Consider the following 26,219-nt stretch of genomic DNA (forward strand, 5'->3'; position numbering starts at 1 on the left):
GTCTACATCATCAGTGACACTCTTACTTGTTGGAACATTGTGAAACTCACTCATGTTTACACAACACCATTGAGTCACTCACTTTGTCGAACATTGACAGTCGACTTCCAGGGAACTCCCTATTTACTGAGTCCAACAGTGATACTCACTTCCTGCTAGAGTGTTACGGCATATCGCTAATCCTTTTTATTTGGGTACAAGGTCAACTGGAAGTATTAGTTTCAGCATTTTTAATTTAACATGGGTACGTTCATATTAGTTGTTATTTCATTCAAAGTTTTTACTGGTGAACATGCAGTCAGTTAATCCGCCTTCTCCTTTCCTGGATAGTCCAGGTGAACCACCAGTATCATGGAAGAACTTGTTTGATGCTTTTCAAACCTACCTTGGTGCCATTGGTGCATCAAGATTTCTTCCCGAAAGAAAAAAATGTGGCTCCATTCTTTTGTTTTTGAAGGTCGTTCTATTTTTTAACATCTTCCACAAGATGAAGAACCAGAGGATGAGTTCATCCAAATATTCAGGAAGTTGGAGAAACGTAAAGATGTCCAACCCAGTATTGTGGTGCTACAACATAGGTTTTTGATCAGGAAGCATTTGTCTGGAGAGGGAGTTGACACATATGTCTCTGCACTCAGAAAGTTGGTGGCAGACTGTGATTTCCAAAACTACACAGATCAGCTAATACGTGATCAATTCATTTGTCACTGTACTAATAAAGCTATTCAGCAGAACCTTTTGGCCCTAAGCAATCTATCGTTTGAAGAAACATTACGGATCATTAAAAGCAGTGGAATGTCTTAGTTACCGGTTAAGGAACTAGAAGTGAAAAAAAACTGAAGTGGTAGGCAATGATCATAGAACGAGTAAGAGTGTAGCGTAAGAGTACTCAGAAAGTAAAGAAATATAAACAACATTTAACAGGTGTTCCAAACAGTTAAATATTTGTTTTTGATGTGGAAATATACCACATTTTAAGTCACATAAACAACGTCAAGCAAAAAATGTTGTTTGAAGAAAATGGGGCACAATAGGTTATTTTGCCAAAGTTTGTGAGGACAATGAAATCATGCAGAGAGAAGAACCAATGTAGTATTAAATTTAGGAGAGGATGACAATGACCCACAGTTAGTGAAAATTAAGAATGATCTCCAGGATATGGTTCTGGTGTTTGGGGGAGACATTTGTACAGGATATCTGACAGATTGTGGCAACCCTATGCTGAGGTGACAATGGGTGATAAAATCACTCACTTTTGGTTGATCCAGGTGCTAGAATCACAATGCTACTCATGATGTTTTGGATGATTTGTGGCCTGGAAGGAAGTTAGAACCCCCAGACTGTGCTACGGGTTCATACGAAGGGAGGCAGCTAGATTAGTCAGGGTATATTAAAGATGTATTGGTGTTCAAGCACCAGAATTTTTTGGGAAGGGGTACGTGCCAATTACATGGTTATGCATACTAGGGTGGTACATAGGCCTGGTACTATGGAACAAGTGTCAGTCATTCCTGAAGACATATAGAATTACATTTTTCTAAAATCCCCCAAATCAGGTAATTTGGGTACCTTAAAGGGGTTCCAACATGAGATTAATGTCAAGCAGAACGCTATTCCTATCAAACATGCAATGCAGAATGTTCTGTTTTTCATCAGGGAGGATTTGGAGAAAAAGCTAATGAAATTATGTGAGTACGGGAAAATTGAATACATAGGGTGCTCCTTATGGTTATCACCTCTGGTTGTTGCTCTGAAGAAAAATGGTGAACTTAGAGTTTGTGTTGATGTATGCAGACTGACAAAGCCATTTAGGTAGATTCACACCCTCTGCCCATAATCACGGAACTGTTGAGCATGGTTGCTGGGGCTAATTAGTTTTCTATATTGGATTTTGCTTCTGCTTACTACCAGGTGATATTAGAACCAACATCAACACATTTTACAGAATAGAAAACACAAAAGGGAGTGCCTCAAGTTAAACAATTATATATTATAGAGTATGTTCTCTTTTTTTCTTTCCTCCTTTCACGAAAAACACATAGTTCAATGGTTTCATTCCCAAAATACACTTCTCCAATACTGAAATAACGTGGGATATATTGTGTAAAGTCTCAAAAAATAATTCTCTTTATTACTTTTCAATACATCTATGAAACCAAGGCATTTTGTCTTCTAAGAGGACTTCATCAGGGTTTCTGTTTTTCTTTGCAGTAGTATCACATTGAAATCTAAATGTAAGGTGAACCAGTTCTCCCAGAAATTCTTCAGGCACTCGTATTGCTCCTACAGTATCGTAGGGAAATAACAGAAGGTCATAGATAAATAATGTAGCTTATTATCCATAGCCTATTGGGTTCTGTAAGCCCAGACCGAATTATACAAAGTTCCACCTCCATCAAGTACCTTCTTCTTTAGACAGACTTTAGGTGGGATTTTTTAGAATTATAACTCCAAAAAATTATTTTAGTTGACTTTAATATAATCAAAACAATGACATTAAATTAAATTTAAGAACCAGCATTTTGTTATTTTGTTTTACATTTAAACTAAATATATAAAATTACTTACAAAATATTTTAACTAATTATTTCATGTTTAATAAACTTTTTATTACTTTACCTTATATTTTACCATTGAGAGATTGGGGAGAGACATCCATCCACCCAGAAGAGAGTAGGCCCATAGCTGTTCACAAACAGCATTTCTAAGGTTACTGCAGTCAAAAAGGGACCGAAAACAGTGGTAAATGACTCTGATGCAGAGCTGAAGCAAGTCCAGCACCTGGAATGCTCATCACTAGTACTGCTGCACCCTCCATAGAACATAATGGAGGCACAGACCTAAAGTAAAGCCACACAGGCAATAATGTTAACTTAAAGAAACTGTTTTAAATAGTTAAAATAAAAATATATAGCTTAAGGTTACATAAATCAAAAATAATGTATATTTAAAATGTAATTATAACTTTTGTAACTACCTTTTCTGTATTTATAAAGGTTAATTCATTTTTATTAAAATAGAATTGAATTACTTTAGGGGGATTTTTTAATGTAACAATTGGAAACAAATTAATATGTTTAAATTAATTCAAAATGTAATTCAAAATTAAGTTAATAATGCTGTAGGTTTTTCTCTGCATTTAAAATAATTATATACAATTAATTGATATTAAGGGGCCAATTCCGGTTCGGGAAAAAACGCTCCGTTCGGAGCATTTTTCCCGTACGAATCGTACCCTGCAACGTCCCCCGTACGTACGACGAAGTACGATTCGCACCAGGAGCCGTACTCCGTACAAGTCGTACAGAGACCGTACGACTCTAATCGGAACCCGCTGTACGTGACATCTGTACGGTTCGCGGCTGGTTTTTACGACCCAGCAAGTACGATACGTGTTGGGTATGCACCGTACGACCCTTTTACTACGGGAGCTGAAAACAGCCGTAAAAGCAGAGTTTGCGCCGAAACAGGTACGGAACGGCCCCCCCGGGTACGGTGCACACCCCCATGATCGCAGGGGTACACATGTACGATGGGTGTACGCACCGTACCCCAAGTACGCTGGGTGTATGCACCGTACCCCATGTATGCTGGGTGTACGCACTGTACCCCATGTAAGATGGGTGTACGCACCGTACCCCATGTACGCTGGGTGTACGCACCGTACCCCATGTACGCAGGGTGTACGCACCTTACCCCATGTACGCTGGGTGTACGCACCGTACCCCATGTACGCTGGGTGTACGCACCGTACCCCATGTACGCTGGGTTTACGCACCGTACCCCGTGTATGATGGGTACACCCATCGTACATGGGGTACGGTGCGTACACCCAGCATACATGGGGTACGGTGCATACATCCATCGTACATGGGGTACGGTGCGTACACCTGCGATCATGGGGTGTACGGACCGTACTGTGTGTATGTGTTTGTGTGCTTTTCTGTACGACTCGCCCTTACCTGACGTGGATTGTACAAATCGCGTCCTCATACCCCAGTCCGGATCGTACTCGTCGGGTCGTACGGCATGTGTACGAGTCATACGGCATGTGTACGAGTCGTACGGTTCGCAGTTTCAGCCTTGCAATACGTACGGATCGCGATGATTCGGACGGATTCGCGGAATACGGATCGTACTACGCGACTCGGACGGACGGGTATGATTCGTACGGAGAGGGCTCCGGATACAAACCGTACGGACGTTTTTTTTCACGAATCGGAATCGACTACTAAATGTAACATAAATCATTTTTGGGAGTTATTTTGTTTCCACTTTTTTTCTGACCCTTGCAATAGAATTACTCCATAGTAGGGAGCGATAATTTTGCTTTCAAGGTAGACCTAGAAAGAATTGGTCACAGACCACGTACAGACATTCAAGTCTCATGGTTGGATATAACTGATTACCTGATTCAGTGGATAGACTCATATAACCAACAACATTGTGGCCTGTTTGACAAATATTTAACTGTTCCCTCTCTCCACTGTACTAAATGAGCTAAACTGTGCTTTTTACTTTATCCTCTGATTCTTTTAATACTAAATAAAGGAAATTTGCAGCAATGCAGAATGTTGGAATATCTAGATTCTTTAGATAGAACTGTACTTGTACTCCATTGTTGAATTTGCTAACACCACTGTTTAGGAATCATAGTCAAAGCAGTATTTTTACTTTCCCAGATATTTTCAGAACAATGTATAAAGTGTGTTACAGATTATTTCTTGGAATCACATAACCTTTATTTTTCGCAATTGGACTAAAAAATTGTCTAACTACTTCTGAACTCATTAATTAGAAGGCTGCGAAATCATATGTTTAGCGTTCTCTGTTTTTTTGGGTCAAGCCTGCGAGAGCATGTACCAGCACATTTCTCACTTGTGAGACACTCTCTTATACAGGAAAGGGCTTGGAGCCTGCCCATAGCTTACCATTTGTTTGGCTTGTGTGGCACTCTTCTTTACAGCTTCATAATTCGTCAAAGCAAGCCTAACACTATTTCCCGTCCTTTCTGTGGAGCAGGGATTAAGCACTGATTGATTCAAGTTAATCAGTGCCTATCCACTGTTCCCGACGTGATTGAGGTACTATTTTGTTCTTTTGAACTTTTAGTGCCCTGCAAAGAGAAGGCACATGACTGACAAAAAGGTGTCCAACAGGACAAACAAAACTGCAAAGATGTATTTTCTATAGTTAACTTTCTTTCTTTTATTTTGCCAAGTCTTTTTTCTCTCTGTGCACTCAAGTTTTCTTTTGTTTTTATCATGGGTGCTGTTCGGAGTTTGTTATTGCAAAGTGACATTGTTTCTTTCTTATGAATCATTTCTGAAACGATGCTTTAACAAATAATCATGCAGTACACCCCAATCCACCCCATTCAAATTCACACCAATCCAACTCACACCAATCTGCCCGACTCAATCCAATCTACTCAAGACCATTCCAATCCACCCTACTCCAATCCAAACCCCACCCCAATCCACTCCACTCCGGCACACCCCAATCCTCCCAACCCACCCCACTCCAATCTGTCCCACTCCAAACCAAAACAAAGTGCTCCACTCAAATCCAAAACAATCTGTCTCACTCCAATCTGTCACACTAGTCAACCCCACTCCAATCCAAAACAGTTTTCCCCACTTCAATCCAGAACAATCTGTCCCACTCCAATCCAATCCACCCTCCTCCAATCCAAACCCCTCCACAATCCACTCCACTCCACTCAAGCACACTCGAATCCTCCCTACCCACCACACTCCAAACTGTCCCATGCCGATCCAAAACAATCTGCTCCACTCAAATCCAAAACGATCTGCCTCTCTCCAAACTGTCGTACTACAGTCTGACTTACTCCAATCCAAAACAGTTTGCCCCACTTCAATCCAGAACAATCTGTCCCACTCCAATGCAATCCACCCTCCTCCAATCCAAACCCCGCCCCAATCTACTCCACTCCACTCAAGCACACTCCAATCCTCCCTACTCACCACACTCCAAACTGTCCCATGCCGATCCAAAACAATCTGCTCCACTCAAATCCAAAAGGATCTGCCTCACTCCAATCTGTCGTACTACAGTCTGTCCCACTCCAGTCCAAAATAATCTGCCCCACTCCAATCCAAATCTGTCTGCCCCATTCAAGGCTATAACAACCTTCCCCACTCCAATCTGTTCCACTTCAATCTAAAGAAAATCTGCCCCACTCCAATCCAAAGCAATCGCCACCACACAATTCAAACCAATCTGCCCCACTCCAATCCAAAACAATCTGCCCACTCCAATCCAAAACAATCTGATCCACTCCAATGTGACCCACTCCAATCTGCCCTACTCCAATCCAATCCACCTCAACTGGGTCCACCGACTCCCTCCCAATTCTTCCCACTCCAATCCACCACAATCCACCCCACTCCAATCGAATCCACCTCACACCAATTCAATCCACCCCAATCGAATCTAATCCACTCTAATCCAATCCACCTCACCTCAATCCAGTACACCCCACTCCCTCCCCAATCCAACCCAATCCAATGTAATCCACCACAATCCACCCCACTCCAATCCAAAACAATATGTCCCACTGCAATCTTCTCCACACCAACCTGTCCCACTACAATCCAAAGCATTCTGCTCCATGCCAATTAGGGCCGGACTGGCCCCTATGGTAGCACTGCCTAGCTGATGGAGGCTAGAAATGCTTGCTTGCTGTTTTTGTTACTGAGGTCCGATATTGCAGCACCACTAGAAAAAACAGTCCCCAGTAACAAAATTGGCCCCCAACCTTCCAGCTTTCCGGGGAAGCACCTGATGCCTGTTACAACCAGGCCAGCCCTAATTCCAATCCAAAACAATCTGCCCCACTCCAATCCAAAACAATCTGCCCAATTCCAACCTTCCCCACTCCAATCCAAAACAATCTATCCCACTCCCATCCAAAACAATTTGCCCTACACCAATTCATAAAAATCTGCCCCATTCCAATTTGCCCCACTCCAATCCACAACAATATGTCCCACTCCAATCAGCCCCACTCCAATCCAAAACAACCTTCCCACCCAATCAGCCCGACTCCAATGTGCCCCACTCTAATCCAAAACAATCTGTTCCACTCTAATCTGCTGCACTCCAGTCCAAAACATTCTGCCCCACTTCAATTCACCCTATTCCAATCCACCCCACTCTAATCCAATCCACTCCCCTTGAATCTAATCCACCTACCCAGACCCCAATGTAACCCACTCCACTCCAATGCAATCCAATCCACCCCACTCCAATCCAATCCACCCCACCAATACAATGCACACCAATCCAGCCAAATCCAATCTACCCAACTCCAATCCACCCCACCCCACCCCACCCCACACCAATCCAGCCCACTCCAATGCAGTTCACCCCTCCCTAATTCCTGACCTTTCCCTGCGCTCATGGCCTTTTGGCAGCCTAGCGCCAACGCAGGCACAGGGACCTTCCAGCACAAAAACTATCCTGAGAGGCATATTCTTCTAAGTGTGCTGCGGAATGCATCACACATAGAAAGAGGAAGTAACAAGGAGAAATAAATATATTTCTCCTTGTTACACCTCTCCTTGGAAGGAGTATCACTTTGGCACATTCCCGGTTTTACCAGTTCTGGTAAACCTGGGAATGTGCCAAAACATATGGGAACACCCTGACCCACACAATGCCCATGGAATGCCTTCCCAGGACAGAGTAAGGCAATGCAGCGATTTCCGCAGCGTTGCTTTACTCCAGATTTTTTAAAGTGACCTTGCTTAGCTTTATAAATCTCACTTAAGGTTTATCACTTTGCATGTTGCACACGCAACACAAACCGAGTCTTAACATGCCCCTTAGTTTTTAGGATCTCTTGCAAATTAGATAAAGCTGTCCACGATATTGGGTTTGCAATGGAAACTATATTGTGAAAAACTTTCAAAAGATTACTTTGGAATGTATATAGTTTCTCATTTATGTGTTAAAATTGTCTTCATTAACACAAAGTGCTGAGTGCCCCTAATAAAAGAATTAATATCTGGTGCTAATTAGTGGAAGGAAACTGTGAGTGCTCCCTGCTTCTACGGGCCGGTAAAGGCCCGAAGAGCAACATTCCAATGTTCGACAAAGGCTTCTCGAAGTTCGAGGGGTTTATATCCCCTCGAGCTTCGAGAACCCTTTGTTTAATTTGTTAGAACATTCTGCCCTCTAGTGGCAGAATGTTCTAATAGCCATATAGCTCTTCGTAGCAGGGCTATACGGCTATTAAAGTCCCGCTGTTTCGTTAAAGTCCCTCGCCTTCGGCTCGGGCCTTTAACGATTCAGCGGGCCTTTAATAGCCGGTATAGCCCTCTACGGCGGGCTATAAGGCTATAATAATAATCAAACACTCCTCTAGCATAGATTATACATGTAGCCTTTCAGTCATCCTCTAATACAGAGGTCTTCATACTTCTGGATGCTGAGACCCCCTGTCAAAATTTTCAGGAGTAGGGAACCCCTCCTTTCAAAAATTTCAAAACCTATAGACGGGGCTACTTGCATTATGAGGACCTAATTATGTGGCAGGTTCGACTAAATTGTGTGGTGAGAAAAAGTAAATATTGCTTTATGATGCCACGTATTTTGGTATAGTATTGCTTCATTATTGTGAAATTTTTTACACACAGTAACACTGAGGAAAGATTTCACCTTGTCAGTACCAGTTTATAACCAAAATACCGCAATAAACAACAGAAAAATGTCTAGTCAACCTTTGTGAAGGGCCTTCACTCCGCAGGAATACATGTTGCAACAATAAAAGCTCACCTGGCCCTAGCCAGGAGAAGCAAGGGTCCCTTAAAACCCTTGTGGTCTTGTGCAGAGTTAAGCAGTTTACCCACGCCTCTTTCCTCCCACCCCCTCCCTTCCACCCTTCTATCCTCTCTCAACCCCAGAGGCCTCTCTCACTTTGCAGGCCATTTTCTTTCACCACTACAACTTTTGAGCTCTCCCTATTCAACCTCTCACTTCACGTTTAATCACCTCTTGCCATTCTGTCTTTTCTCTACCCTCATCTCCAACAGTCTCTTGCATTTATCTCATGACCTCTCTGGCCCCGTCACCTCTTTGGCCCCTCAGCACTTCTCATTCACCTCAAGTCTCTCCCTTCAAATTTCTGTCTATTTGTATCTTACATCACTCCAGTTCCCCCATTCATCTTTCACATCACCCCTTTGTTCTTTCACACCTTCTTGAAACAACATCCCTCTTCCCTGTGACCTCAGCACCCATCCCAGTACTCCCTCTCTTCCCCTATCGCTGCTGTCCCTCACCCATGTTGCATCAAATTCTCTTTTTACATCACATATCATCTCTCAGCTATCTTCGCCCACAGTTTAACAGTATCTGTCCTCTGTGCCCTCACCTGTTGCACACACTCTCCTCTACTCTCACATTTCTGCACATCCTTTGACACTTCACATTTCTCCTCATCCCTGACCTCTTCAATGGAATTCTCTCGTTCCCTTGCAGTCCTCTATCATCCCGTCTCCTCTCACCCTCTCATCTCTCCTCACCGAGCATATGGGTCGGTTTATAGTATAAACGGCCTAAAAGGCTCCTCTTGGGCTGTGCCAATCTTCTTATTGTTCCTAATTCAGGAAGGCACAAATTGCCGGTCTAGCTGTTTTGGTGCAGGCTGCACAGTTTTGGGACATGCATCCTCCTTTGCTTTGCTCCACCAACAATCTATTATCCTTTAGGGAGCTATAAAAGCCTGGCTCTATGCCCTGTAGGTTACCCTATTTGGCTGGTTGTATGTTTCTCATTTGCCATTTTAGGCAGCAGATGGTTATTAGCCCTAGGACACCTTTTGGTAACAGTGGCACACTACAAATGGAAATAATAATAGGTTGAAGTGTGACCGGGAATGTGCGACCCCCTTTCTATAACTCCACGACCTCCTTGGGGTTTGCGCCCCCCCAGTTTGAAGAACACTGGTGTAGAGCCATTGCGATGGGGGTCACCCCGCGATTATTTGAAAAACACTGGTAACATTTCTCTTAAAACAGGAATTGTATAAGTGCCCCACAACCCGTTAGTCACACTGCAGCTAATTTGTGCACACAATATATAATCCCAATTTGTGCTTCAAGTGTTTTGTACTGGGCACACAATTATCTTACTGAGATATGTAACTTTTAGACGACTGTGCTGAAAATGCACTTTGTTGTCTTATTTTTCCTGCAGTTCCCGGAAAGAGACTCATTTACCCCGTTAATGACCATGAGAATGTCAGGCTTGCTCACTATGTTTGCTTATAGCAATTTGTAGCTAGTATCGAAATCACCTGGGCTGTTTTGGGTTCCCTGTCCATCACTGAGTACATTAGATCCTCGTGATGTACTAAATTACATCTAATAAAGGTAATCGTTTTTAAACATGAACATTCATGAAGCCCATCATGCCTTCTTGATTACGTCATTAGTTTAACAAGGAGAAAAGTCAATTTGGGAGCCCACATGACTAAATTAGCAGAATAATTTTAGTATACGGTAGTCATATTATTGTCTAATCAATCTGGTTAGAACTCGCCCTCAGCTGAATGACTTCATAGTGCTCTCAAATGTGATGGCAGCCCGGTAAAGTTATTTGTCCAAAATCACACAATCTGATCAAGCAAGAAAGCTGAGATTTTGATCCCAACTTCCCGACTCAAATATTTCACAAATCAGCCATTGTGTGGATATCCACTTCTCTAATATTAAACACCATAGACAAAGCTTTAGGTTTATATTTCTGCGAGTATCTTTGCACAGTGTTGTCAGTAAATTGCATGTTGCATCAATATGACGTAAAAAAACCTTCCTAAGAAAAGGACAAAGTTAAGAGTAATAGCAATCAAACAGGGCTATTTGTGAAGTGTCAACACCAGACTGAAAGCCAATATATACATGGACGTTTAAGAGATCCCAAGGAGCTCTGACAAGCATTCGCAGGGGCGGGCGAAGCCCTTGCTTACAAAAACTACCTCGGCTACTGACAAACACAAAGGCACACTTTCCGCATTTAAACTCCTGAAGCAAGTAAAAGCAGTAAAGTACCCATGGGGGCAGAGAGGAGTGTGGTACATACTGCACAGGAATAGAACTGCAGGCCGTCAGCACTGCCTGACACTGGTTTCAAGAGCCTGCTTTCCATGTGGCCACTCACTGCCTGTTGTTTCGGTCTTCTGCTGGACTTTCGGTCTGATTTCTATGGTGCTTTACTTGGAGCCTCGCTTTCACCTACGCTATTTTCACATATTTGACCCCTGTATTGATGAAGAAAGGAAGACACCACCTGCATTTGGTAGGGGCGCACTTTCAAGCATCAAAAAACTGCACTTCAGCAGAAGGAAACAATATCTGTTGAGCCCAAACAAATTGGAAATTGGAAAACTGTGGAATTTAGCACACCCCGCAAGTTTGTGTGCAATCTACACGTCTTCAGCAATACGTCATTCCCAATTTAATGAAACGTAATTCCCAACTTAATGAAACTTAATGAAACGTCCCATTTGGGTTACGGAAATGTTATTTAGGTACCAGATGACAATTCATTCGGCACTGTCACTGTTAGGAACAGTTGGCTGGAAACGTAGAGGGGCCTCTCCGCCACTCACACTAACACCAGCTTAACCTACACCAATGACAAAAAATCCACAGCACAAAAAAACCTCTTATTGGTGTGATGGTCAAAAATATCAAAATCGCAAACTTTTGTTTCTGGTCATTCCTAACACGTCCTCTGAAAAGAAACCTCTTTCAACTACCAAAACGCTCAAAATAAATGCTGCTTAATTCAAAGCTCAGAGTACAGTAGTATTCAGCAACATGGAATACACTGAGTGCTTCACTGAACACGACCACAGCAGCCTTGAGACACTTGACTTTTTATTTTCTGCAAAATCCTTCAGTGTGATCGAGAATGTGCGACCCCCTTTCTATCACTCCACGACCACTCTGGGGGTCACGGCCCATAGTTTGAAGACCCCTGCTCTAATGCAAACTCCTGACGATTCAGCCCAAGAAGCCACAATTCCTTTGGTAGAGTAAGCGTTAATTGAGTCGGGAATCTCCCTTGCATGACTGAATGATCTCCGGACTTCTGTGGAAGTTAGTATTAACTGTAGAAAGAAATGCTGGTTCCAGAGAAAGGACAATAAGGTCCTCAAAATTTTTAAAGTGAGGGTTTTGACATATGAGAGCACTTATCTCACTTGTCTTCCTAGCTGCTGGCAACCAGAAAGGAGACCATAAGAGTGAAAGATTTCTCAGATGTCCTGTCCAGGGGTTCAAATCAAAACCGCTGTAGAAAGGACAAGATCAAAGGTAAATATAGATAAGGAAAGGGATTTTGAATTTTAGGGCCTGATTGCCATGGTGGGGAGACCGCCACCAACTTTATCGACAGACTTATTATGATGGCAGGCGGATGTGTGCATCTGACGGGCTCTTTGAGCCCGCCGGTGAAGTGGAGGGGATCGTAGTCCCTACAATGTTGAAGGTGCCTACCAGGCACTGCCTTAGGGATTACGATGTCCCTGTTTATGGCGGTTGACCAGCCATGAACAGGCAGGGGTAAAGTGACTTTCAGGGCCCGTAGGGACCGCCCTTGGCCCCCAGACATGGGACCTGGGGCCACCTATGGTGCCCTCTAAAATATCCCTGCTCCATGTGGCAGGCACCGCATGGTGCCTGCCACGTAGTGCAGCGATATATAAATTGTCCCATTTTTGCATTGAGGCGGGTGCTGCAGCCAGCAGCACCCGCCACAATGCAAAACATAGGAATGCAACCGCCTCAGTGGCGGTCACATCGTTATTCATACTGTGGGACTGCCACCTTGTAGGCAGCCTATCCCAAATCCGAAATGATGGATGACAGACTGAAGTCCGGCCGACATCATAATCAGGCCAATAGGTCTCAGGAGCCCAAAGGCCCAACTAGAGGTACTACTAAAGTGAAATTGTTCCAAGGAGAGCTGAAAACCCTAATCACATCCCACTGTAGTCTAAAGGTGGCTATAGACAAGCCAACCCCTTGTCATAGACCTCCTGTACGAACTGGAAAATGTTGGGTTTTACTGTAGTAACTGGAGATAAGGATTACTCTCTGCATCATTACTCATAAGAAGTCCAGTAGAGGTCATAAGCCCTAATAGTGAACTTCCTTTCGGAGCCCTGTAAAGATATAGGGACAAAACAAGAAATACTTCCTCAAGAAGCCTTCCCTCTCAACCTCCAGACCGATAGTCTCAAGTGAGCTATGGTTTCTAGAGGTAGTAGAGGTAGTAGTGGTGCAAGAGGGGAGAAGGAGACAATGGCATAATTAATTCCTGCTCCACTGTGGGAAGTCTTAGGATGGGGAAACCATGGCCTCCTTCTACAGAACAAAAGAACCAAGATCATCTCTACTGATCCTCTGTGGAGACTGCCAGGTCCCTCAGAGTTAGAGGAATGAGACGGAAGGCATAGGGTAGCAAGTCGTCCAAGGGCTGGTCAAGGCATCCATCATAAAAGCCTGTTGATTGAAGTAGCTCAACAGGAATTAGGGAAGCAGGGAGTTCTGACGTGTTGCAAATAAATCTATCCAATCTATCACCTTCTTCATATCTCCTGAAATATGAAGGGCTTGATGGCAAAGCCCTGGCAGGGTCTGCCTGGGAGTTTAGAGCCCCTCTTATGTAAATAGCCCTGGGGTCTAGGCGATTGTGTTCAGCCCAAGCACACATCTGCTGAGTTATCTCATTCAAGAAGCTAGAGACTGCCATGTGATGGTTCAAATAGGACATTGTTACTGTATTGTTGAAGCGTACTACTGAGGCACTTCTCCTCAACTGATGTGCAAAAAACTGTAGTACTCTCCAGATGGCCATTAGCTCCCACCTATTGGATGCCCTCTCCTTCTCTAATGTCCTGCAGAGACACTGAGCAGTTTGTTTGTCTAGATCTGCTCCCCAGCCCCCACGGTTGTCACCTTTGGTTAAGACAAGAACGTTTTTAGGACACTAGAAAAGACTCTCCTGGATTGAAAGATTAACACAAACTATATCCTTGTAATTTTCTTGGAGAGGTAGCCAGTTATTTAAAATGTGAAGGACCACATGGCCCAAGTAAAACGATCCCAAAGGGACAATGCTCAGGGTGGCTACCTTTGAAAATAGAAAGACAAACCAAAGAATGAGTATCTTTCCATTTCCAAAATGCCAGGTCAAATATTACACTGGAAAGTAACTAGTATTTACTATAGTTCTCTGTGTATCAAAGCTGTTCCCTCTCTGGAGCTTCTCAAATTCGTACAATATCTCTGAGCTTGTTCTTCCTGGATTATGGAAAAAGGACAAGTCCCTGGACTGTATCAAACATGACTCCTACATATTGCAATCTCTGAGATGGATTGAGTTGTGATTTTGGTCAACCCCTAGGCATGAAGAAAACCCAGACCTGGAGCTGATACTTTGGTTGAAACCCTGATAGAGTTATTTGTAGCCCAAATGGTTATATCCGAAATTGCCGGTGGAAATTCTTAACAGAAAATCTGAGGACTCTCTGGTAAAAAAGAGCTCTGGGATGTGGGGATATAAACCCTGCAGATTGATCTTTGTTAGGAAAATGCCCTCTGGAAATGAAGGGAATGACCTGCAGAAGTGTGTTCATTTTGAAGTGGGTTGTGGGAATAAATTAGATTAGGAATCTCAGGTCTACAATCATCCTGAGGGCGCTTGAAGATTTCCGACGAGAAACACTTTGGAGTAACATTGGTGACCCCTCTCGTGTAGAGTGACAATAAGTATGGTTTCTGTCCCACTCAAAAGGGAAATACTGTCCTACTGAGCTATTCTCATTATCATGTCCTTGGGCCAAGGTGTCTGAATGTAAGGAGGCTCTGGAAACTCTGGGGCAATAGCCTTGAAAAATGACCTGCTATACTTTTTTTCCGAAATTGAGTATCTCCAGCTGTGATGACAAAATGTAGTCAATCTCTCACTAGGCTCGGGAGATCTTAGCATGATGAGCGATTCTGCTTTGCATTGCCTTTTTCTCCTACCTTATGAGATGAGGAGTCGGGCTGAGCTCCCTAAGACTGAAAAAGAAACATATTCTGTTAGAAATCCATCTTCCTCTTCCTGTGGAGGTCAGATTTCTTCTTGTCCCCTTCCCAAGTCTTCTGCTTATAACAGAATGGCTTAGTGGGCTTTTGCCTCTTTAAAGACTACTGTAGTACCTCCTCCAACATCTCACCGATGAGTTTGGTACCTGAGAAGGGCATTCTAAGCAGACAGTTCTTCTGGGCTGCATCCACCTTTAAATTCCTACGGGTCATGTGACATCTAGTAACAGTAGGACCTGCTGAAGCGATGACCGGTGCTTTCAAATTATCAAACATATCGTCTGACAAAAACTGGGCTAGGATCTCCATCAGTCCCAATAACTGAAAAAAAATCCTCACTCTCTTAAATGCAGGAGAGAGACTTGACACCCTTCAACAAGGACAGTGAGTCATACACTGCATATACTTTCTGGTCTTAATGCTACACTAATACCAGTGTGTGCTCTCGTAAGAGCACCCTTAACCTTCTTGTCTACTGGATCTGATAATATAGTGTTTTCAGCGAGAAGAGAAAGCTTGCCCACCAGATTCACAGACAGGGAGTTTAACACCAGCGGTTGCGGCAACCCGGTCTCTTCGTTAAGCAGGACATATATTCTGCCCATAAATCTGTAAATTATTACAGGAATATTGGGAAAGGTGGGCATCTGGCACTGCCAGAACTATTCCCCAATTGTGCGAGTCTGATCTTTGTCTAGTAGCAGTTGGAGAATAGAGGTTGAGGTCCAAGATTACTGGTTTTAGGTCCTTCTCAAGATGTATTTCCCTTTTGATACAGAGGGGTCACCAGCAAACCCTTATTTCTCCTTCCAAAAGGCCAAAGAGGAGCATGAAGAAGGTGAAGAGATGGATAATTAGGAACTTTCTTAGAATGGAGGAGAACACTGAGGAGAGTTCTGCCTACACTGGTAATTATATGCCATAGACAGGGACTTGGCCAATCCCTGAAAATCTTTCTTGGGAACTGAAGGAGAACGACTCCATGTAAATATCTCTCCGTGGATGTAGATGGGGATCAAGAATGCTTCCCAGTTATAACGACAGGAAGTCATCAAAGCATAATATACAGACTGGCTCATAGAGGGTAATATTTTTTATATCCTCTCCAGGTTCGTGGAACCTAGTAAACCAAACAACTACCTGAAATACCCTAAGGCAGGCTCCTCCAATGAGTAGCTTGTGAGCTACTGGTAGTTCTCCAGCTACCTCTAAGTAGCTCGCCTGTTTGTAGCCAAGTTAATAAAACAAGAAGCTTGTGCTTGTTTGAATTAATATATCTATACCAAATTGAAAAGAATGCATTTGAGACAAAAATGGGTACATTTTCAAAATTCATAAGCTGATTTTGGGCGCAAAGTTTATGAATTTAGAAAATATATTTAAACATGATATTTGAGTGATAACACTCAAATGGTATTGCAGGGACTGCTACTAATATTATTAATTCAGTGCTGGGTCATTGCAGGTAGAGCCATTCCACAATGACAAACATTCTTTACATTACTGCTGACAACCATGCCTGAAGCACTGAGGTGCTCGCTGCTGGTAATCTTGCATATGGTGGCCACTAATGTATTCTCCTCTGATGTGGTTACTGTTGCATCTCTACTATGAGTATCTCTGGAGGAATTTCATTGAAGGTAAGTATCTCCTATTACTGAAAAGATTGGAGAATCCTGGTCTAAGGAGAGGAAAAAAAGGTCCTGAAGAGGCTAACAAGGCAGACAAACTCCACCTAAGAAAATAGCGTGTGATTGTCCTCTACCTAGCCCTCCTGTAAACAAGAGTTCAAATACAGGCAATCTCTAACTGACTGCATGCCACAGGCACCGCGGTTTGTGTAAGCGGCACTCATCACAACCGTGATGGGTTGCAATTTAAAAAACAATCATTTGCAATGCAATATGTCTTGCATTTGTGAAAGTTCAATCAATCAGGGAGTTGTGAAGCACGCTACTCGCCCATGAGGGTCTCAAGGCGCGGGGGGTGCATGCAGCTCTGGTTAGTCGAAGAGCAAGGTCTGGAGGGTCTTCCTGAAGATGTGCAGAGTGGGGTGCTTCTGACATTGATTGGGAGCTCATTCTCGGTCTTTGCCACGATGTAGGAGAGGGCCCTTTCACCAGTTCTGGTTCTGTGGATGCACAGGGTTTTGGCAAGGTCAGTGGATCAGAGGATGCGTGGAAGGAGATTCTTTCATTATTATTATTATTCAGATATTGGGGTCCGGTGTTGTGGAGGCATTTGTAAGCATGGATGAGTATCTTGAAGGTTACTCTCTTCTCGACGGGGACCCAGTGGAGTTCTTGCAGGTGTTGGGTGATGTGTTCATGTCGAGTGATGCCGAGTATGAGTCTGGCTGCGGTGTTCTGTATGGTCTGGAGGGTGCAGAGCAGAGATTTGTTGATCCCGAAGTAGAGGGCATTTTCATAATGCAGTCTGCTGGTTCTGAGTGTGTAGGTGATGGTCTTTCTTGATTTGGGGGGAGCCCTTTGAAGGTTTTGCGAAGGATGCGGAGGGTGTTGAAGCAGGTGGAGGTGACAGCGTTGATCTGTCTGGTCATTGTGAGGGAGGAGTCGAGTATGATGTCGAAGTTCAGGCGTGGTCTGTGGGGCAGCCGAGGGCGGTGGACTACCAGGTGTTGTCCCATGCAGAAGGGGAGGGGCCGAGGATGAGGACTTCTGTCTTCTCCGAGTTAAGCTTCAGGCAGCTACTGCTCATCCAGGATGTGACTTCATTCATCCCTTCCTGGAAGCTGAGTCTGGTGGTGAGGGGGTCCTTAGTGAAGGAGAGGATGAGCTGGGTGTCGTCGTGTAGAATATTATGCTAAGTCCATGCTGTCTGACAATGGTGGCGAGGGGGGCCATGTAGATGTTTAAGCTCGTGGGGCTGAGCGAGGATCCTTGGGGTACTCCGCAGTTGATCTCTGTGGGTTCAGGGAGGAAGAGTGGAAGTCGGATTTTTTGGGTTCTGCCTTAGAGGAAGGAGTGGAGCAGGTCGAGGGCGGTTCCCTTTATGCAGGCCTTGTGGAGTCTGGCGGTGAGAGTGCGGTGGGAGACGGTGTTGAAGGCTGCATGGAGGTCAAGTAGTATCAGGGCCGTGGTGTGGCCTTGGTCGGATGTAGTCTGTGGCGGGAAGTAGGGCAGTCTCGGTGCTGTGGTTGCTGCCGAATCCAAATTGGGAGGGGTCGAGGATGGAGTTCTCTTCAATGAATTTTATTAGTTGCACTTTGACAATATTTTTGGTGTCTTTGGGCATGAAAGGGAGTAGAGAGATGGGTCAGTAGTTCTTGAGGATGGTCAGGTCTGCTGAGGACTTCTTGAGGAGGGGTATGACTCTGCGCATTTCCAGTCGTTGGGGAACGTGCCGGCTTCAAATATGGCATTGATGGGGCATCGTAGCTCAGGTGCGGTGGCGCGGAGTCTCTGTTGAAGATGTGTGGAGGTCAGGGGTCCTGAGTTGAGTCCCTTTCATGGTTGTAGTGTCTTTGGTGGTGACTGGAGTCCAGGAGGATAAGGTGGGCTGGAAGTCGTAGCTGGGGGTAGGAGTTGACTCAGTGTCCAGAGACTGTTCGAAGTTGTAGTAGAGGGTTCTTATTTTCAGGTGGAAGTAGGAACCAAGTTTGTTGCAGAGGTCTTGGGAGGGTGTGACATCCATGGCTTCGCTGGGGGGCATGGTGAATTCTCGGACGATGCTGAAGAGTTCCTTGGATTTGCTGGCATTGGCGTGGATTTTGTTTCGGATGAATGTCCTTTTGGTGGATCTGATGAGTTGGTGGTGTTCTGTCATGGCGTTCTTTTATGTAGTGTGGTCTTCTGGAGTTTTGCTTTTTCTCCAATTCTTCTTGAGACGTCTGCAGGTGCGTCTAGAGTCTTAGAGGTCAGCGGGGAACCAGGTGGCCTTCCTGGGGCGCTGTCTGTCAGGGTTGCAGATTGGGAAAGCTTGTCTGCGCAGTTGAAGTTCTTTGGCTGTGGAGTTGGCGTTACTTGAGGTGGGGGGCATCGTGAATGAGGGTGGAGTTGAGGTGCTCCTCGGTGACCTTGCTCCAGTTCCTTCGCGGAGGGTGAGGTGCAGGTTTGTGGGTGATGGGTTTGTTGACGTGGAAGTGTACGCAGTGGTGGTCCATCCAGGGGGGTTGTGTGGTGTGACTGAAGTGGATGCTGTTACTCCCTGTGAGGATGGAGTCAAGGGTGTGTCCTGCCTTGTGGGTGGGGTTGGTTACGACTTGTTTCAGTCCGAGGTTGGTGAGGTTGTTAAGGAGGGTGGCAAAGTTGGGGTCGCTGAGGTTGTAGAGGTGGAAGTTGAGGTTTACGATGGGTATGTAGTCCATGGAGGCGATGGCGTGGGGTAGATGAGGTCGACGATGGTGGTGGTGAACACAGTTAGAGGTCTGGAGGGCCTGTAGGCAAGGGTGCCATGTAGGGTAATTCTGGGGATGGTCTGGATCTGGAAGTGGAGGTGTTCGGTGGTAGACACAGAGTCGTATGTACTAGAGGTGGTCAGTCAGAGGGAACTCTTGTGAGATGGCGAGTCCTCCTCCTGGGTGGTTGGGCAAGTCCTTTCTCTGTATCTTGTATCTTTTGGGGATGGCGGTGGTGATGTCAGGGGGAGGTGGGGTTTCCATGAAGAAGGCGACATCTGGCAAGATGGTGTTGAGGAGATCCCAGATATCTATAGAATGTCTGTGCATAAAGCGCAGGTTGGGGGGGCTGGTGTCCTGCATGAGGGGGCAGCCGTGGGGTTGCGGAGGATGGTGAAAGTTTGTCAGCAGTGTCATCAGGTGAACTGGCCATGGGTGGTGTAGTTCCTTCTGGGGGTGAGTGCGAGGAGGGCAGCTGAGTCGTAGTGGTGTGTGGTCAGAGAACCAGGGTCCCTGGCGCTGGTCAGGTCACAGAAGGGCTTGCCTTTGACATGCCAGCAGCTCGGCTGCGCAGCGGCACCCATTTAATAAGGAAGGGGGAGGGAAGCCCACCTGGGAGATTGCAGCAGGAGCCGGCAGGGGGAGGGGCTGTAGGGGCAGCAGTGGCAGGAAAAGGGCGGTGAAAACAGGCACAGAGGACACAAACACGGGCACAGGTAACAAAACAGGCAAAATAGACAGAAAGACAGAAGATTTAAAATTTAAGGCAGAAAATTAAAGGCACAATAGCAAAAGACAAAAAGAAACACAAAAAAAATGAAAAACTGGCACAAACACGAAGATAGACAACAGCAGACCAGCAGAAGAGCAAGGCTCTCCCAATGGACCATCAAGGATGGGGCACAGGCCTGCAGGTGGAGGAGGGCCTCGACCACCTACCATACAGAGAGGTGTAGGAGCATCGGCACAACAGCGGAGCTGCTGAGGTGGAAAGCAGAGTCTCTGACCAAAGTTAGAGCTATCGACAATATAAATGTTAAGGTTTTTTACTTATCTTATTTTGTTTGCAGTGGAGTAACAGTGCTTTTGACTTTATAAACATCGGGCAAAGCTTAAGTATTTAGATGGCAGTGAAATAAGCAGCCTCCGGGGGATTGAAAGCTGTGTAAAACCAGACCAGTTTGATAAAGACTCAGGCTTGGGGACAAAAGCTATGGGGGCATATTTACAAGCTCTGAATGGCAAAAATGTTCAAGTGTTGGAGGTGCGAGGCTGCCTTTGTCAATACTGGGGGCACCACACAGGGGCTGGTGGGTGAGAGGTGCAAGGCAGCACACAGCACTGCCAGCGTGCACACTGTATGCACACAGAAGTGGGGGTGGCAGACTGGGGCTGCAGGGTCCATCGAAGTCAGGGTGTCCTGCACGTATCGGTAGCTGTGGAAGGCAGCAGCAGCCCAACTCCGGTAGCTACATGGGGGTGTGAAACCTGACAAGTACCCTGCAAATCAAAGAAGATGCTGGGGTGGCATGTGGATGTCTTCCTATTGAAAGTGATGTTTCAAGACACGCCCGCCCAATTAATGCCGTGAGGGGCAGTGCTACTTTGCCACAATCTTATGAGTCCCGAACCCACCATATCGGCTGTGGGGCACAAGAGATTTGCACAATTGGCAAAACAAAATGAACTGAAAGCATAGTTAAAATGTCAAGGCTGGGACAGGAGAGAGAGTTCAATCAACAGTGAACAGCGGGAGGGGGTAATTGGGGATGGGAGAAGAACCAGCTGCGTTCAGAAAGGTAAACAAGCATTGGAAATGCAATAGGGCTCGCATTAGGAAAGTTTGAGCTATTGGTCTTATAAATTAATTTTTTTAATTTATGTGTTATTTTTTAAAATAGCTAAATTAATAGCTTTGTCATTTACAATGCCAATAGTTATAACTTTCGCAAATGTGGCAACTATAGCATTTGTAATGCAACATGTTTTGTATTTACATGACTTAGATGTATTGATATTACAAATAACAATGGCTTTTAATTTTTTTAAATAATTAATACTTAAATAATTTATTTAATTTGTAATGGCAATAGCTTAAACTTTTGTAAATAACTTTTGTGAAGATTATGTTCAGTGTTTTTTTTTGTGACGAAAATCCAAGAACAGAAGTGAAATATTAACATTTTTTTGTGATTTGTAATAAAGCGTGAAAGCTAGTAAACAGCTGGAAACATTGAAAAAAACATATTTGAACCAGTGATGCTGTGGTTGCGCTGAGTGATGCTGTGGTGGTGCTGAGTGAAGCTGTGGTTGCGCTGAGTGGTGTGTGCAACGGTGGAGCTTAGTGGGTGCATTGGTGGAGCTGTGTGGTGGGTGCATTGGTGGAGCTGTGTGGTGGGTACATCAGTGGAGCTGTGTGGTGGGTGCATCAGTGGAGCTGTGTGGTGGGTGCATCAGTGGAGCTGTGTGGTGGGTGCATCAGTGGAGCTGTGTGGTGGGTGCATCAGTGGAGCTGTGTGGTGGGTGCATCAGTGGAGCTGTGTGGTGGGTGCATCGGTGGAGCTGTGTGGTGGGTGCATCGGTGGAGCTGTGTGGTGAGTGCATCAGTCGAGCTGTGTGGTGGGTGCATCAGTGGAGCTGTGTGGTGGGTGCATCAGTGGAGCTGTGTGGTGGGTGCATCAGTGGAGCTGTGCGGTGGGTGCATCGGTGGAGCTGTGTGGTGGGTGCATCGGTGGAGCTGTGTGGTGGGTGCATCAGTGGAGCTGTGTGGTGGGTGCATCGGTGGAGCTGTGTGGTGGGTGCATCGGTGGAGCTGTGTGGTGGGTGCATCGGTGGAGCTGTGTGGTGGGTGCATCGGTGGAGCTGTGTGTTGGGTGCATCAGTGGAGCTGTGTGGTGGGTGCATCAGTGGAGCTGTGTGGTGGGTGCATCAGTGGAGCTGTGTGGTGGGTGCATCAGTGGAGCTGTGTGGTGGGTGCATCAGTGGAGCTGTGTGGTGGGTGCATCGGTGGAGCTGTGTGGTGGGTGCATCGGTGGAGCTGTGTGTTGGGTGCATCAGTGGATCTGTGTGGTGGGTGCATCAGTGGAGCTGTGTGGTGGGTGCATCAGTGGAGCTGTGTGGTGGGTGCATCTGTGGAGCTGTGTGGTGGGTGCCTCGGTGGAGCTGTGTGCATCGGTGGAGCTGTGTGGTGGGTGCCTTGGTGGAGCTGTATGGTGGGTGCATCAGTGGAGCTGTATGGTGGTTGCATCAGTGGAGCTGTGTGGTGGGTGCATCGGTGGAGCTGTGTGGTGGGTGCATCGGTGGAGCTGTGTGTTGGGTGCATCAGTGGAGCTGTGTGGTGGGTGCATTGGTGGAGCTGTGTGTTGGGTGCATCAGTGGAGCTGTGTGTTGGGTGCATCAGTGGAGCTGTGTGGTGGGTGCATTAGTGGAGCTGTGTGGTGGGTGCATCTGTGGAGCTGTGTGGTGGGTGCATCAGTGGAGCTGTGTGGTGGGTGCATCAGTGGAGCTGTGTGGTGGGTGCCTCGGTGGAGCTGTGTGCATCGGTGGAGCTGTGTGGTGGGTGCCTTGGTGGAGCTGTATGGTGGGTGCCTCGGTGGAGCCGTGTGGTGGGTGCCTCGGTGGAGCTGTGTGGTGGGTGCATCGGTGGAGCTGTGTCGGTGGAGCTTTGTGGTGGGTGCATCGGTGGAGCTGTGTGGTGGGTGCCTCAGTGGAGCTGGGTGGTGGGTGCCTCGGTGGAGCTGTGTAGGTGGCGCTGTGTGGTGGGTGCATCGGTGGAGCTGTGTGTTGGGTGCATCAGTGGAGCTGTGTGTTGGGTGCATCAGTGGAGCTGTGTGGTGGGTGCATCGGTGGAGCTGTGTGGTGGGTGCATCAGTGGAGCTGGGTGGTTACCTGATTCGTGATGTGAACTGTACAGGCCGACAACCAACAGTCTTCTTATCATTTCCTTAGCAGACATCGCCCCTAAGACTATGATGAGCAGAAACATGCCTAGATCACACAGTACTATCACATTTATTAATCAAGTTATTGGTATCTTGAGACAAACAGCAGGGCAATGTGACACTGCTTAGCGATAAGAGAGCACAGAGCATCCCACAAAATACATATCTCCAGTCCCAAATAGAAGATCTTCATTCAGTCAATCTTTGTTGTTTGTCTAAAGATTAGAGCAGCATAAAGGTGAGTTAAATGTTCACCATTAACCTTTTGTTAGCTGGACTCAAATTTTAATGGGTGCACAGATAACCCCTTCTATGTGCATCTTGGATATAGTATAGGGGTGGACTGTTGGAAAGAAGAATTTTGATGCTGGTATACGAGACGGGTAGGACGGTGAGGAGAATAATGAAAAGTTACTCAGGAGACAAAATATAAGGTAAACGTACAAGATGAGAATTAGGAGCAGTAAAGAAGAATTATAATAAGAATAAACGAGGAAAGGAAGGAAAGATAAGCCAGATTTTTTATTATAAGCACTGGATAAACACCATCCTCATTGTTTATGGAGTGAAAACGAGTAAATTCTAATAAACATTGATTTTTACAGTTTGTGAAAACAATGGAAAACACTGAAACAAAACCACACCAGAATTCACAACAAACATACTGAAAACACAAAAGCCTAATTGCCTTTTAGTGTCTGATTTTTAATGAAATGTTTTAGCTAAGGTTACCTTATGTTTATATATAGGATTTGCACGTTTTAATATTATATTGTATACTAAATAGGGTTATGTATATTGTAAAGGATATTGCCGAGAACAATAAAGCTTGTTGTTGGTTTGCCCCCCACCTCCTCTTGCTTCGAAGATTCGATACTGGAGAACATCACACAACACCATCTTGTGGACTTTTGTGATGGCGCCGCACGGCATCTGCCTGCAGGCCATGTAATGAAGCACCGGCCCTACTCAGAACAAAATGTGGAGGAGGGACGTAACCCTGGATGCTTATTCTTGCCTTGTGCTTGAAGGGGGAGACAATCTCACCTTCTACCTCTCTCGTAGAAGACACTGACAGAGGGCGGGGAAAAGTGAAGCAGTGAATGAGAAACACTGGGTGGCTAGGGAAACGGAGGAGACTGGATGCTAGGCGGCTGCAGGGATAGAAGGGGCAGTTGACCACTACGCCAAAAAAAGAACACAAAGGAAAATCTTATAACATCAATCTTGCTGGAGGGACTGAGTGATAAAAACAACATATCAATTCCTATAGTTCCTTCCGTACCTCTTGCACCATCTGGTGTCACAATGTAATAAAGCGTTGAATCAAAACATTTATATTACATTGAGACAAGATAGCACTGACTTTTAGAAAGGAAAACATATCATTATAATGAAATAGTGAAAGAACTTGATGTTGGTGTACTACTTTGTGACCTCTGACCAATGCCACGGAAATTAAGGAGAGAGGCAGAATTAAGTGGGAGGAGAGGGCGAGAATAAAACAAGTCCTGGTGGCGAAAGATGGGAGTCAGCAATTGAGGAAACAAGTTAAACAAGTTTTAAAAGGAGACGAAACTGAAAGTACGGCCGGCCGGCCGTGAATAATTAGGGGGTGAGAAATGCTGCCTTTGATGTGGTAATGCGAGGCAGGCAGGCAGGCGGCTGGTGGCATTGTGCACGCGCTTTTTAGGGCTTGCACTTGCGCAATGGCCTAAAAAGCACATGCACTTGGTGAAATCGCCAGTGGAATCGTGCTTGGTTAAACGCTGTTTAAGCCCCTTTAGAGCTTCGCCAGCTATGCGCATGCGCACAGCAGGCGAGCCCTAAAAATCGGTGTGTCAGTCTGAAATTACCTACGCTGTAGTTTACAGAGGATGGTGCAGAGACAAAGGTGCGTGTGTGGTGCCCTTCATAAACAAATAAAGACGTGCTTAAAAGAAAAGCGCTGCTATTCATAAATAAATGAAGGCACAAGGCCATGCTATGTGTTACAGTGCGGCGCTCACCTCTGCCACTCCTTACATTTAAATTGAAAGTGGTGCTGTGGAGAAAAAATAAAGAAAGGCGCACTGCTATGCCATCCTTACATTTAAAGTGAAAGCTGTGCCATGCAAAAATGAAGAAGAGTGTGTGCTATGCTGTGTAATAAGCAGAAACGTGTTGTCATGAAAGAAAATGAGCAGCAGCAAGCCACCAAACTGTGTGAGACCTAATTAGAAATGAGTGCTCACAGAGTACCATAAATAACAGTACAAGTAAGAACACATGTAGCAGCAGCAGTTCTCAATGGAGGATCCAAAAGTCTAAAAGGAGGGACTACTAAGCATACTCACGAAACAAAAGTCAGCATGTACAAAGGACAGTAGGAGGAGCCAATTGAAAAGATGGGCATAAAATGGGTGGAGCTTAAAGTCCATATTTGAATCCAGTACTTCTCGAAGATACAGCGCAAGTGCTGCCTGGCAAGACCTAACAAGGTGCCTGTTGCAGATGCAATAAATACTAATTAAACAATGCTGCACCAAGCGCAGACACGTCCTGTCAACAAACAAGGAAGTGTCAAGGACAGCAGTTGCAGAGATGGGATTGATGGAGCATGGAGTCCGACCCCTGAAGATCGACACTGCCTGTAGTCATCTGAGAGAGGTGCGAGCAACAAAGGGGGAGATGGTACAGCTCACAAATGGCACCCACTTCACAAAAGATAAAGTTCACAAAAGAAGGAGACTAGAAATACAAGCACCTTACCTGGATATAAAAAAAAGTAACCTATTTCCTCCTAAACCTTTA

The sequence above is a fragment of the Lissotriton helveticus genome, chromosome 9 (assembly GCF_964261635.1).
Source record: "Lissotriton helveticus chromosome 9, aLisHel1.1, whole genome shotgun sequence".
NCBI classification, from domain to species: domain Eukaryota; kingdom Metazoa; phylum Chordata; class Amphibia; order Caudata; family Salamandridae; genus Lissotriton; species Lissotriton helveticus.